At 41.8% G+C, this 13944-nt stretch overlaps 1 pseudogene; it reads left to right on the top strand.

The window, feature by feature from the left end:
* Nucleotides 1-798: 798 nt before the first annotated feature.
* LOC120864645 lies at nt 799-1691 on the top strand (annotated as a pseudogene).
* Nucleotides 1692-13944: the final 12253 nt, after the last annotated feature.

The raw sequence follows: 13944 nt of genomic DNA, 5'->3' as shown, positions 1-13944 counted from the left end.
CTGCATCGTTTAATAAGTACTCCAGCTTGAACAGGTTTTTAGGTCTTGCAGATAATTGTGCACAAGACAAGGCTGTGTTTATACTGGGCTCCTCCAGGAAAGAGGAGGTTTAATGTTCATTCCTGTCAGCTGGTGCACTCTTGGTTGCAGGTAACGCAAAAGTCTACCCAGCTAGCTAAAACAAACAAAAACCAAGCAGTTCATATAACTGAAAAGGACCAGCTCCAGGGGAGATTTGGTCTAGTGGCTCAAATGAGGTCAACATTTGACCTCATTTGGACTGAGGTATTCATCTCTACAGATTTTTCCCTGGGTGTCAGTTTCACCCCCAGGCTCCACGTGATACTCAACCTGGCTTCTCTTCCCACCTCCACAGCTCTGATCGTCCCTCTCTGTGTTAACAAAATAGGTGTAAGGATCATAGACCATCTTGTACATTCCAGAGAGTTGAGAAGCTTTTAGTCTTTGTGTTTGATTTTGTATTAACTTCAATTGGGTCACATATTTATCCTCTAGCCTAGTGTTCCTCAATGTTGGTAATATTGGCATTTAGGGCCAAATCACTCTTTGCTGTAGAAGGCTGTCCTGTGCATTGTAGGATGTTTAACAGCATCCCTGACCTCTACCCACTAGATGCTAGCAGCATCCACTCCTCCATAGTGATAACCAAAAATGTTTCCAGATGTTGCCAATTGCCAAGCAATGAAAAATTGCTTTTGAGCACCACTGCGCTAGCCAATCACTACAGCAATGGGATATAGAATGTGCTGATTTCTCATCTACGTACAAGTTGGCGGAATGGTAGCCTTTGATGACCCAGCTAAGCCACTCCTGTCCCTAAACCCACAGGAGGATGCCAAATTTAAAAAGGAGGTGGCTCAGGTTTGCTTACCACCATCACTTTATGAAACCCAGATCCGAGTATATTTCTTCCAGTTTGGCACTGTTACAAAATTCAGACTGTCCAGGAATAAAAAAGGCTGGAAATAGCAAAGGCTATGGCTTTGTGGAGCTTGAGTCTGAAGATGTTGCCAAAATAGCTGCTGAAACAATGAACAGCTACCTTTTTGGTGAAAGACTCTTGAAGTGTCATTTTATACCACCTTTTCAGGTGGTACCTGAAAAGGTGTATTAAGAACTTTTTGAGAGTGGTATATGCTATTTAAAAGGCCATCATATCCAGCAGTGAAATGGTACAATCAGAACTGGTCGCTTCTTTAAAAGCTATGGGCGGAGGAGTAGTTTAAAAAGGAGGAAAAATTACTCAGGAAGAGACTGGCTAAAAAGAGAATTGATTATAGTTTCCCTTCATTGGTTAAGGTCTTACATAAAAATGAGGAGAATGCTTCAAACACTGGTCCTTGAAATTCCAGAAAGCACCAAGTTTTATGTAAGAAGAAGAAAGCAGCTTCAGTCACTCCTAACACTCCTGAGAAGGCTGAGGATCACCAGGGTCCCACACCAATTTGTACACCAACATTTCTGGAGAAACAAAAATCTCAAGTGGCTAAAATGAATGATGATGATAAAGATAATGAAATAATTTTCAAACAGCCCATATCTGGTAAAAAGAAGAAACACCAGAGACTCAACTACCTACAAGTTCAAGGAAAAAAAAAGATGAAGAAAAAGCAGTCAGTGATTTTGGATGTATTGTGTATAGTTCTTCTGAAAAGACTATTTTACTATGAAGACTGATTCTTTATATTTAACTAGATATAGTAGAATGCAACCAGTAACAAGATAGTTGGAGAAGAAACTGTCCATCCAAGTCAGTGAGGAAAGCAGTCAGTGACTTTGGCTTTCCTGCACTTGCTGAAATGCAGGGGTGTGTACCAGTTTACAGCAGTCAGGGTTTTGCTGCCTCTTCTCCTATCTCTGGTTTTCTTTGCAGTTTTCACAGCTGCTTTTAGTTCCTCTGCCTGAATAGAAGGTCACTATTAACTGGTGGTTTAAGTACTAAACTGTAGCCTCTGTTGTCACCATCAAATAAAGAAAATCTTGCTTGACAACATCTAAATAGTTCTCTGTTAGACCAAGCATATTTAACCCATAAGATGGCTGAAACTAGAACTTAAATTCTATGGGGAGTGAGAAGGAGGTGTCAGTACTAATAGAGACTTATTTATGTATATATGATCATTTTTAGCAATGTGAATTAGTTTGCAGTGGGCTACCATGGATAACTGGATGGAATTCCAGCTGAGCTATTTCAAATCCTGAAAGATGATGCAGTGAAAGTGCTGCACTCAATATGCCAGCAAATTTGGAAAACTCAGCAGTGGCCACAGGACTGGAAGAGGTCACTTTTCATTCCAATCCCAAAGAAAGTCAATGCCAAAGAATGTTCAAACTACCGCACAACTACACTCATCTCACACGCTAGCAAAGTAATGCTCAAAATTCTCCAAGCTAGGCTTCAACAGTATGTGAACCATGAACTTCCAGATGTTAAAGCTGGATTTAGAAAGGGCAGAGAAACCAGAGATCAAATTGCCAACATCCTCTGGATCATTGAAAAAGCAAGAGAGTTCCAGAAAAACATCTACTTCTGCTTTATTGACTACGCCAAAGCCTTTGACTGTTTGGATCACAATAAACTGTGGAAAATTCTGCAAGAGATGGGAATACCAGACCACCTTACCTGCCTCCTGAGAAATCTGTATGCAGGTCAAGAAGCAACAGTTAGAACTGTTCATGGAACAACAGACTGGTTCCAAATAGGGAAAGGAGTACGTCAAGACTGTGTATTGTCACCCTGCTTATTTAACTTATATGCAGAGTACATCATGTGAAATGCTGGGCTGGATGAAGCACAAGCTGGAGTCAAGATTGCTGGGAGAAATATCCATAACCTCAAATACATAGGTGACACCACCTTTATGGCGGAAAGTGAAGAAGATCTAAAGAGCCTCTTGATGAAAGTAAAGAGGAGAGTGAAAAAGTTGGCTTAAAATTCAACATTCAAAAACTAATATCATGGCATCCAGTCTCATCTCATCATGGCAATTAGATGGGAAAACAATGGAAACAGTGAGAGATTTTACTTTTTTGGGCTCCAAAATCACTGCAGATGGTGACTGCAGCCATGAAATTAAAAGACATTTGCTCCTTGGAAGAAAAGCTATGACCAACCTAGACAGCATATTATAAAACAGAGACATTACTTTGCCAACAAAGGTCTGTCTAGTCAAAGCTGAAAGGTTGTTGTTGAATCACGACGCCGGGATTCTCGGCCCCCCCGGAGGAGAAGAATTCAATCGGGGCCAGAGACGAGGCTTGATCGCTCACAGCTTTTGTGTAATAATGTTTTATTAAAGTATAAAGGAGATAGAGAAAGCTTCTGACAGAGGCATCAGAAGGGGGCAGAAAGAGTACCCCCCTGCTAGTCCTCAGCTGGATATACAGTCACTGAGTGAGTGAGTGAAGTCGCTCCATCATGTCCGACTCTTTGTGACCCTGTGGACTGTATGTAGCCTACCAGGCTCCTCTGTCCATGGCATTCTCCAGGCAAGGATACTGGAGTGGATTGCCATTTCCTTCTCCATACATAGTCACTAGCAGTCTGTTAATGAAAGAAAGGAATGTCTTAAAACTCAGAATGGCACCAGGCCCCTCACCCATAAGATGCATTTTGGGATAAATAATCTTGGCACCAAATGGTTTATCTTGGGCCATAAAATGATTAACTTGAATCTTGAAGAAGGGCAGATCACCATACAAATAGTGTTATTTACATAGATTAGAGGAACAATATCTGAGTATAACATACTGGTTTATCAAATAGGTTCTGAGCCAAAAGGCGGAAATGACTTGAAGACAGAGTTCGGGGTAAATGCATAGTACATTAGCATAGCTTAAGATAAACATTTCCGTAAGAAAAAGGCATTGGTTAATTTCAGGTGAAACCAAGTGTCACTATGGCAACACAGAATTTTAAGAGAAACCTCCTTTTAAATTTGTATCAGTTCAGTTCAGTCACTCAGTCATGTGAATCGTGTGAATCGCAGCATACCAGGCCTCCTTGTCCATCACCAACTCCCGGAATTCACTCAGATTTACATCCATTGAGTCAGTGATGCCATCCAACCATCTCATCCTCTGTCGTCCCCTTCTCCTCCTGGCGGAAAAACTATCGCTAGTTTGTTTCCTCCTGCCGCTTAAGAGAGATAAAAATGTCTGATCCTTGCAAGCTATTTCCTCTATTTGGAGACCCCTGGCCTTCCTGCCTGTTACCCTCTCAGAGCTATGGTTTTTCCAGTAGTCGTGTATGGATGTGAGAGTTGGACTATAAAGAAAGCTGAGCACCGAATAACTGATGCTTTTGAACTGTGGTGTTGGAGAAGACTCTTGAGAGTCCCCCGACTGCAAAGAGATCAAACCAGTCCATCCTAAAGGAAATCAGTCCTGAATATTCATTGAAAGGAGATGCTGAAGCTGAAACTCCAAAACTTTGGCCACCTGATGCAAAGAACTGACTCTTGAAAAGATCCTGGTGCTGGGAAAGATTGAAGGTGGGAGGAGAAGGGGACAACAGAGGATGAGATGGTTGGATGGCATCACCGACATGAGTTTGAATAAGGTCTGGGAGTTGGTAAAGGACAGGGAAACCTGGCATGCTGCAGTCCATGGGGTCTCGGGGTCACAAAGAGTCAGACGCGACTGAACTGAACTGAACTTGACGTGGATTAATTAATAACTACCATCTTTTATCAGTATAATCAATCTGGAATTTGGTTTCAAGATTCATGCAGTGACCACCAAATAAACTTTTTCTATGCTTTTTTGTATGTCAGGGCAACTTGCTATCTTGAAATAAAATTGTTGGGTTTTGCCTTTCAACAGTCTTTAAGTTTTTGATGCCTTTGATATGTGCATCAGCTAATTCAGCTTTACCACCAAAAAGAAAAAAAGAATGTGCTGATTTCTGAAAGCAATCAGTCTCTGCTCTGGAACTAGGGGGTGGGGTAAATTTAAGGGTTATCAGTTTTGTGGAAGCAGGAATTCTGTGGAAACAACTACTAAACAGTCACTCCACCTTCTCTGATTCATGTTTCAGTTGCTGTTCAGTTGCTAGGTTCCCTGTCTGACTCCCTGAGAACCCTATGGACTGCAGCACACCAGGCTTCCCTGTCCTTCACTGTCTCCTGGAGCTTGCTCAAACTCATGTCCATCGAGTCAGTGATGCCATCCAACCATCTCATCCTCTGTCGCCCCCTTCTCCTCCTGCCCTCAATCTTTCCAGCGTCAGGGTCTTTTCCAGTGAGTTTGCTCTTTGCATCAGGTGGCCAAGTATTGGAACCCTTCAGCTTCAACATCAGTTCTTCCAATGAATATTCAGGGTTGATTTCCTTTACACTTGACTGGTTTGATCTCCTTGCTGTCCAAGGGACTCTCAAGAGTTTTATCCAACACCACAGTTCAAAAGCATCAATTCTTCGGCACTCAGCTTTCTTCACAGTCCAACTCTCACATCCATACATGACTACTGGAAAAACCATAGCCTTGACTATAGGGACCTTTGTTGGCAAAGTGATGTCTCTGCTTTTTAATACCCTGTCTAGGTTGGTCAGAGCTTTCCTTCCGAGTTTCAGTAGTTTCTGTTTTTCGTTTCTGAGTAGTATTCCGCTATAAGGATATATCACAGATTGTTTAACCATTTACTTATTGAAGGACACCTGCATTGTGACCAGTTTCTGGCAGTTTTAAATATGGCTGTCATAAACATTTCATGGATAGGTTTCTGTGTGGATGTATGTTTTCATTTCCTAGAAAAATACGTAGAAGTAGAATTATTAGCCCATATGGTAAAGACGTTTAACTTTATAAGAAACTGCCACGTTGTTTTCAAGAGAGGCTATATGCAAAATTTGCATTTACAACAATGTCTGAAACTTCCAGTTCCACATCCTCACTGGCACTTGGTGTCGTCAAGTTTTGTTATTGTTGTTGTTTTATTTTTGCCATTTTATTAGATGCACAGATGTATCTCATTGAGGTTTTTATATGCATTTCCCTAATGGCTAATGATGTGACCGTATTTTCATGTATTCATTTGCCATCTGTATATCCTCTTTGGTGAAATGTTTGTCCTGTGCGTTTTGACCATCTTTTTAAAAAATTAATTTATTTTATTTTTGGCTGCACTGGGTCTTTCTTTGGCTGCATGTGGGCTTTCTCTAGTTGTAGTGAGCAAGGGCTACACCCTAGTTGTGGTGGGAGGCTTCTCACAATGGTGGTCCCTCTTGTGTGGAGCCCAGGCTCTAGGGCAGGCAGGCTTAGTTGCCTCATGGCGTGTGGGACTTTCCTGGATCAGAGATCAAACCAGTGTTCTCTGCACTATAACATGGATTCTTAACCACTGGACCACTAGGGAAGTCCCTGTTTTGTCCATTTTTAAGCTGGAATCAAGATTGCCGGGAGAAATATCAATAACCCCAGTCCATCCTAAAGGAGAGCAGTCCTGGGTGTTCATTGGAAGGACTGATGTTGAAGTTGAAACTCCAGTATTTTGGCTACCTGAGAAGAGTTGACTCATTTGACAAGACCCTGATGCTGGGAAAGATTGAGGGCAGGAGGAGAAGGGGACGACAGAGGATCAGATGGTTGGATGTCATCACCGACTCGATGGACATGGGTTTGGGTGGACTCTGGGAGTTGGTGATGGACAGGGAGTCCTGGCGTGCTGCGGTTCATGGGGTCACAAAGAGTCGGACACGACTGATCTACTGAACTGAACTGAACTGAAGAGTTGTTTTGTTTTCTTATTGCTGATTTTTGAAAGTTCTCTATATGTTCTAGATAACAATCTTTTGTCAGATATTTGCAAATATCTTTATTTCAAATGTCTTAACTTTTCACTCTTCTAACTGTATCTTTCACAACGCAGAAATTTCTAGTTTTAATAAAGCCCAGTCAAAATGCTTTTTCTTTTATGGGTTGTGCTTTTTTTCCTTTATGTTTTGCTAGGAATTCCTTGCGTTATTGTATGAGACCTGACCTCCACACAATATTGACTAGATGTGGTGAGAGGAGATATCCTGGTCTTGTTTTACATTTTAGAGGGAAAACATTAAATCTTTCACCATTAAGTAAAGTGTTAGCTGTAGGTTTTGGGTAGAAGTATATCAAGTGGTGGAAGTCTCTTATTACTAGTGTGCTAACAGTGATGGATTTTGTCTGTGTCAATATATAATTTTTTCTTTAGTTTGATAATATGGTAGAATACATTGATTGATTTTTTAAAATTGAGATATAATTCAAATACTATAAAATTCACAAATTTAAAGTGTACCATTCAGGGGATTGTAGTACATTCACAAGATTATGCCATCAGTACCACTATCTATTTTTAGTTTTCTCATTGCTTTTTTAGGGGCTTCCCTGGTGGCTCTAATTGTAAAGAATCTGCCTGAAATGCTGGTGATCTGGGTTTGATCCCTGGGTCAGGAAGATCCCCTGGAGGAGGGCATGGCAACCCACTCTAGTATTCTTGCCTGGAGAATTCCATGGACAGAGGAGCCTGGTGAGCTACAGTCCATGGGGTCGAGAAGAGTCAGACATGACTGACTCTTTAACACTCTTTAACACTTTCACTTTCATCGCTTTATGGAGGAGGGAATTTTTGAAGGCATCATTCTGACATTGATTGATTTTTAATTGTTGGATTTATGAGTTTGGAGTTCAGAGGGCATGGTTGCATTTCTTTTCCATGGGGATGGTCTTGATCCCTGTCTCCTGTACAATGTTATGAACCTCCGTCCATAGTTCATCAGGCACTCTAGCTATCAGAACTAGTCCCTTAAATCTATTTCTCACTTCCACTGTATAATCATAAGGGATTTGATTTAGGTCATACCTGAATATACTTTCTTCAATTTAAGTCTGAATTTGGCAATAAGGAGTTCATGATCTGAGCCACAGTCAGCTCCCGGTCTTGTTTTTGCTGACTGTATAGAGCTTCTCCATCTTTCACTGCAAAGAATATAATCAATCTGATTTCAGTGTTGACCATCTGGTGATGTCCATGTGTAGAGTCTTCTCCTGTGTTGTTGGAAAAGGGTGTTTGCTACGACCAGTGTGTTCTCTTGGGCAAAACTCTATTAGCCTTTGCCCTGCTTTATTCTGTACTCCAAGGCCAAATTTGCCTGTTACTCCAGGTGTTTCTTGACTTCCTACTTTTGCATTCCAGTACCCTATAATGAAAAGGACATCTTTTTGGGGTGTTAGTTCTAAAAGGTCTTGTAGGTCTTCATAGAACCGTTCAGCTTAAGCTTCTTCAGCATTACTGGTTGGGGCATAGACTTGGATTACTGTGATATTGAATGGTTTGCCTTGGAAACGAACAGAGATCATTCTGTTGTTTTTGAGATTGCATCCAAGTACTGCATTTTGGACAAGAAATGCAAAAAAGCAAAATGGCTGTCTGGGGAGGCCTTACAAATAGCTGTGAAAAGAAGAGAAGTGAAAAACAAAGGAGAAAAGGAAAGATATAAGCATCTGAATGCAGAGTTCCAAAGAACAGCAAGAAGAGATAAGAAAGCCTTCCTCAGTGATCAATGCAAAGAAATTGAGGAAAACAACAGAATGGGAAAGACTAGAGATCTCTTCAAGAAAATTAGAGATACCAAGGGAACATTTCATGCAAAGATGGGCTTGATCAAGGACAGAAATGGTATGGACCTAACAGAAGCAGAAGATATTAAGAAGAGGTGGCAAGAATACACGGAAGAACTGTACAAAAAAGATCTTCACGACCCAGATAATCATGATGGTGTGATCACTAATCTAGAGCCAGACATCCTGGAATGTGAAGTCAAGTGGGCCTTAGAAAGCATCACTACAAACAAAGCTAGTGGAGGTGATGGAATTCCAGCTGAGCTGTTTCAAATCCTGAAAGATGATGCTGTGAAAGTGTTGCACTCAATATGCCAGCAAATTTGGAAAACTCAGCAGTGGCCACAGGACTGGAAAAGGTCAGTTTTCATTACAATCCCAAAGAAAGGCAATGCCAAAGAATGCTCAAACTACCACACAACTGCACTCATTTCACATGCTAGTAAAGTAATGCTCAAAATTCTCCAAGCCAGGCTTCAGCAATACGTGAACTGTGAACTCCCAGATGTTCAAGCTTGTTTTAGAAATGGCAGAGGAACCAGAGATCAAATTGCCAACATCCACTGGATCATGGAAAAAGCAAGAGAGTTCCAGAAAACCATCTATTTCTGCTTTATTGACTATGCCAAAGCCTTTGACTGTGTGGATCACAATAAACTGTGGAAAATTCTGAAAGAGATGGGAATACCAGACCACCTGACTTGCCTCTTGAGAAACTTATATGCAGGTCAACAAGCAACAGTTTGAACTGGACATGGAACAACAGACTGGTTCCAAATAGGGAAAGGAGTACGTCAAGGCTGTATATTGTCACCCTGCTTGAACTGGACATGGAACAACAGACTGGTTCCAAATAGGGAAAGGAGTACGTCAAGGCTGTATATTGTCACCCTGCTTATTTAACTTATATGCAGAGTATATCATGAGAAACCCTGGGCTGGAAGAAGCACAAGCTGGAATAGAGATTGCCAGGAGAAATATCAATAACCTCAGATATGCAGATGACACCACCTTTATGGCAGAAAGTGAAGAGGAACTAAAAAGCCTTGCCGGGGTCCAGCCCCAGTGGATCCAGGGTAATTTGAAGCGGGGATGGAGTCAGCGTCCTAGGAATTAATTGCTTAATTAAAGATATAGAGGAAGATTAGAAAGAAATAGTGTAGTAGGAAAATTAGTGGAGAAAAAGAGGGTGAATAACTTGGTTTACGAGGGATACCAATAAAGCTTCGAGACAAGAAGCTTGCACCACCTACATAGGCCACCGGTGCCCACTTGAATATTGGAGGGTGCCCTGCATTGGGCTCCCTCTTGTGTGGAACTTAAATGCCAGGGCAAAATTAGCAGGCTTGGAGAGCACCCATGCTCCAGATGGGAATTCAGCCAGAAAAACGGAGAATAAGAAAGAACGACACGGGGGAATCAGTCTTTCCAGAAACTGATCCGATTTCTTTATTTTTAGGTTTGCTTATATACCTTTTGTTACACATAGAGACAAATGGAAATTTTAAAGTCACATGGGGGTCAGCAGTCCTAAACTTTATCAAAATCAGGTGCTTCATATAAATGTATAAAAAAAGGTCTTAGGGGTTTTACATCATCATCTGGCCATGAGGCCTGCTGACATTTTAAGACCCTTTCTTTCTGATAAGGGTCAGTTAACCAGAAAACTTATTTTTTCCAAGGGTGTTTTGTCTTAAACCAGGTGCCACCCTCTGAAGGTACCAGATAAAGTTGCATTCCTATAGGGTAAGGGTGTAGTGGATTACAACTAAGAAAGGAATTTATTTAACCTAAGGTTAACATGATTAATCTTAAAGGTTAATACTTATTTCTCTTATATGCTAGTTATATTCATTATAAGGGCAGGGAATACAGAGATTTAGCAGCAAACATCAGCCCAACAAATGAAAACCCTTCACCAACCTTCCCCTTAAGATCTATTTAGTCTTAAGATAGTGATAAAGTTACATTTTTATATAGCAAGGACATAGTGATTTATAACAAAGTACAGTGATCTATAACAAAAGAGAAAATTCATTAACTCAAAAAGTCTAGTATTGCTAACATCAAAAACTACTATATTTCCTTTTCTATATTCCAAATACATTAATATATTCCCAGGTGCCTAAGGATATGGAGGCCTGACGGCAATCATTGACTCAACAATGAGAAAGCCCTATGCTAATTAAGATTTTCAAAATACTCCAAACTCTCTGTGCTGTTTATGGTTGAGAGGTAGTAAGGCCTTCAGTTCAGTTCAGTTCAGTCGTGTCTGACTCTTTGCGACCCCATGAATCGCAGCACGCCAGGCCTCCCTGTCCATCACCAACTCCCGGAGTTCACTCGGACTCACGTCCATCGAGTCAGTGATGCCATCCAGCCATCTCATCCTCGGTCGTCCCCTTCTTCTCCTGCCCCCAATCCCTCCCAGCATCAGAGTCTTTTCCAATGAGTCAACTCTTCGCATCAGGTGGTCAAAGTACTGGAGTTTCAGCTTTAGCATCTTTCCTTCCAAAGAAATCCCAGGGCTGATCTCCTTCAGAATGGACTGGTTGGATCTCCTTGCAGTCCAAGGGACTCTCAAGAGTCTTCTCCAACACCACAGTTCAAACGCATCAATTCTTTGGCGCTCAGCTTTCTTCACAGTCCAACTCTCATATCCACACATGACCAAAGGAAAAACCATAGCCTTGACTAGATGGACTTTTGTCGGCAAAGTAATGTCTCTGCTTTTGAATATACCATCTAGGTTGCTCATAACCTTTCTTCCAAGGAGTAAGAGTCTTTTAATTTCATGGCTGCAATCACCATCTGCAGTGATTTTGGAGCCCCCAAAAATAAAGTCTGACACTGTTTCCACTGTTTTCCCATCTATTTGCCATGAAGTGATGGGACTGGATGTCATGATCTTCGTTTTCTGAATGTTGAGCTTTAAGCCAACTTTTTCACTTCTCCTCTTTCACTTTCCTCAAGAGGCTTTTTAGTTCCTCTTCACTTTCTGCCATAATGGTGGTGTCATCTGCATATCTGAGGTTATTGATATTTCTCCCAGCATTCTTGATTCCAGCTTGTGTTTCTTCCAGTCTAGCGTTTCTCATGATGTACTCTGCATATAAGTTAAATAAGCAGGGTGATAATATACAGCCTTGACATACAGGGAGGCCTGGCATGCTGCAATTCATGGGGTTGCAGAGTCGGATACGACTGAGCGACTGAACTGAACTAACTGGGCATGGTTAATCTGGGATATAGATTTGAGGAACATTGATACAAGAGTGGTATTTAACACCATATAATTGCACTAATCACCTAGGGAATGAGAGGAGAGTCAAGACTAAGGTCCTGGACTCCAGTTCTAGTATTAAAATTGGAGAGGAGAGAAAGAGATTGAGAAGTGGTCAGAGATGAAGGGGAAAAACCAGCGTAGCCGATGCTGGCAGCCTTCCGTCTGCATCTCCTTGATGTGACCACTTCAGTCTCAATTCCAACAGCCAGTGCTTGGGTCTACTTGCCTGTGGGCTTTCTCTGGCCACAGAGGCTTACTTTATTCACCTGTGGAGCACTGGGGAGTTAATGCCCCCAGGCTCAGCCCTGAGCAATGACTGACTGAAGAGGGTGTGTGTGTACCTCAGAGTCCTCTCCTCTCTGAGATGAGCGCTCTCTACTGCCCTCAGTGGTTTCCAGTGGGAATGAACCCAAGTTGACACAGATACAACTTAATTGATAACACATGCGTTATGAGCTTCCTTTTCTTTCCTTTCTCCACTCTGCTACTTGTGTTTTCTGAGAGGACCTCCGAAATAAGCTTAGCTACACTCAAATCCTTGTCTCAGCGTCCGCTTCTGGGGGAACTTCAACTATGACAGCGGTTGTCGGTGTACAGCGGGTGGGTATGAAAAATCATGAGACTGTACTCATGTACAGTTGAGCAATTTAACTCGTGAGGTTAAATTGCTCAGCTCAGACTCCCATGTTCATTGCAGCAGTGTTTATAATAGCCAAGTCGTGGAAACAGCCTAAGTGTCTGGCATTGGATGAAAATAGACAAAGAAGAAATACATATAATGTTATATATATGTATCTATATTGTATATAATATGGTATATATGCCTACTGGAATATTATTCAGTTATGAGAAAGAAGGAAACCTTGCCATTTGTAACAACAGAAATGGACCTTGAGGTCATTTATGCCAAGTGAAATAAATCAGACACCAAAAGCCAAATGCTGCATGATCTCACTTATGCGGGGAATCTAAGAAAGCTGAACTCATAAACAGAGTAGAGTGGTGGTTACCAGGAAATGACAGAGGGGAAAATAATGTGAGAGATATTGGCCAAAGGTTTTCCAGGTGGCTCAGCAGTATAGGGACTTCCCCGGTGGCTCAGAGGTAAAGCGTCTGCCTACAATTCGGGAGACCCCGGGTTCAATCCCTGGGTTGGGAAGATCTCTTGGAGAAGGAAATGGCAACCCACGCCAGTAGTCTTGCCTGGAAAATCCCATGAACGGAGGAGCCTGGTAGACTACAGTCCATGGGGTCGCAAAGAGTCGGACACGATTGAGCGACTTCACTACTTCACAGCAGTACAGAATCCGCCTGCCAATGTAGCAGATGCGGGTTTGATTACTGGGTCGGGAAGATCCCCTGGAGAAGGAAATAGAAACCCACTTCAGTATTCTTGCCTGGGAAATCCCATGGACAGAGGGATCCTGGATGGCTACAGTCCACGGGGTCTCAAAAGTGTTGGGCACGGCTTAGTGGCTAAAACAACAAAACATTTGTACAGCAACATCACTGATTCCTAAAATGTCGATGTTCACTCTTGCCATCTCGTTTGATCACTTCCAATTTACCTTGATTCATGGACCTACTATTCCAGGTTCCTATGCAATACTGTTCATTACAGCTTTGAACTTATTTTCACCACCAGACACATTCATAACTGGGCGTTGTTTCCACTTTGGATCAGCCTCTTCATTCCTTCTGGAGCTATCTCTCCACTTTTCTCCTTTACTTCGGTGACAAGAGTCTGAATCGTCACAGCTATAGTTTTTCCAGTAGTCATGTACAGATGTGAGAGCTGGACAATAAAAAATGCAGAGAGCCTAAGAATTGATACCTTCAAACTGTGGTACTGGAGAAGACTCTTGAGAGTCTTCTATTTGATCAAGGAGATCAAACCAGTCAATCTTAAAGGAAATCAACCCTGAATATTCATTGGAAGGACTGATGCTGAAGCTGAAGCTCCAGTATTTTGGCCACCTGATGTGGAGAACTGACTCATTGGAAAGGACCCTGATGCTGGGAAAGATTGAAGACAGGAGGAG

Source organism: Oryx dammah, unplaced genomic scaffold (assembly GCF_014754425.2).
Source record: "Oryx dammah isolate SB20612 unplaced genomic scaffold, SCBI_Odam_1.1 HiC_scaffold_5, whole genome shotgun sequence".
Classification (NCBI taxonomy): domain Eukaryota; kingdom Metazoa; phylum Chordata; class Mammalia; order Artiodactyla; family Bovidae; genus Oryx; species Oryx dammah.
This window is presented reverse-complemented; position numbering and strand designations above follow the sequence as displayed.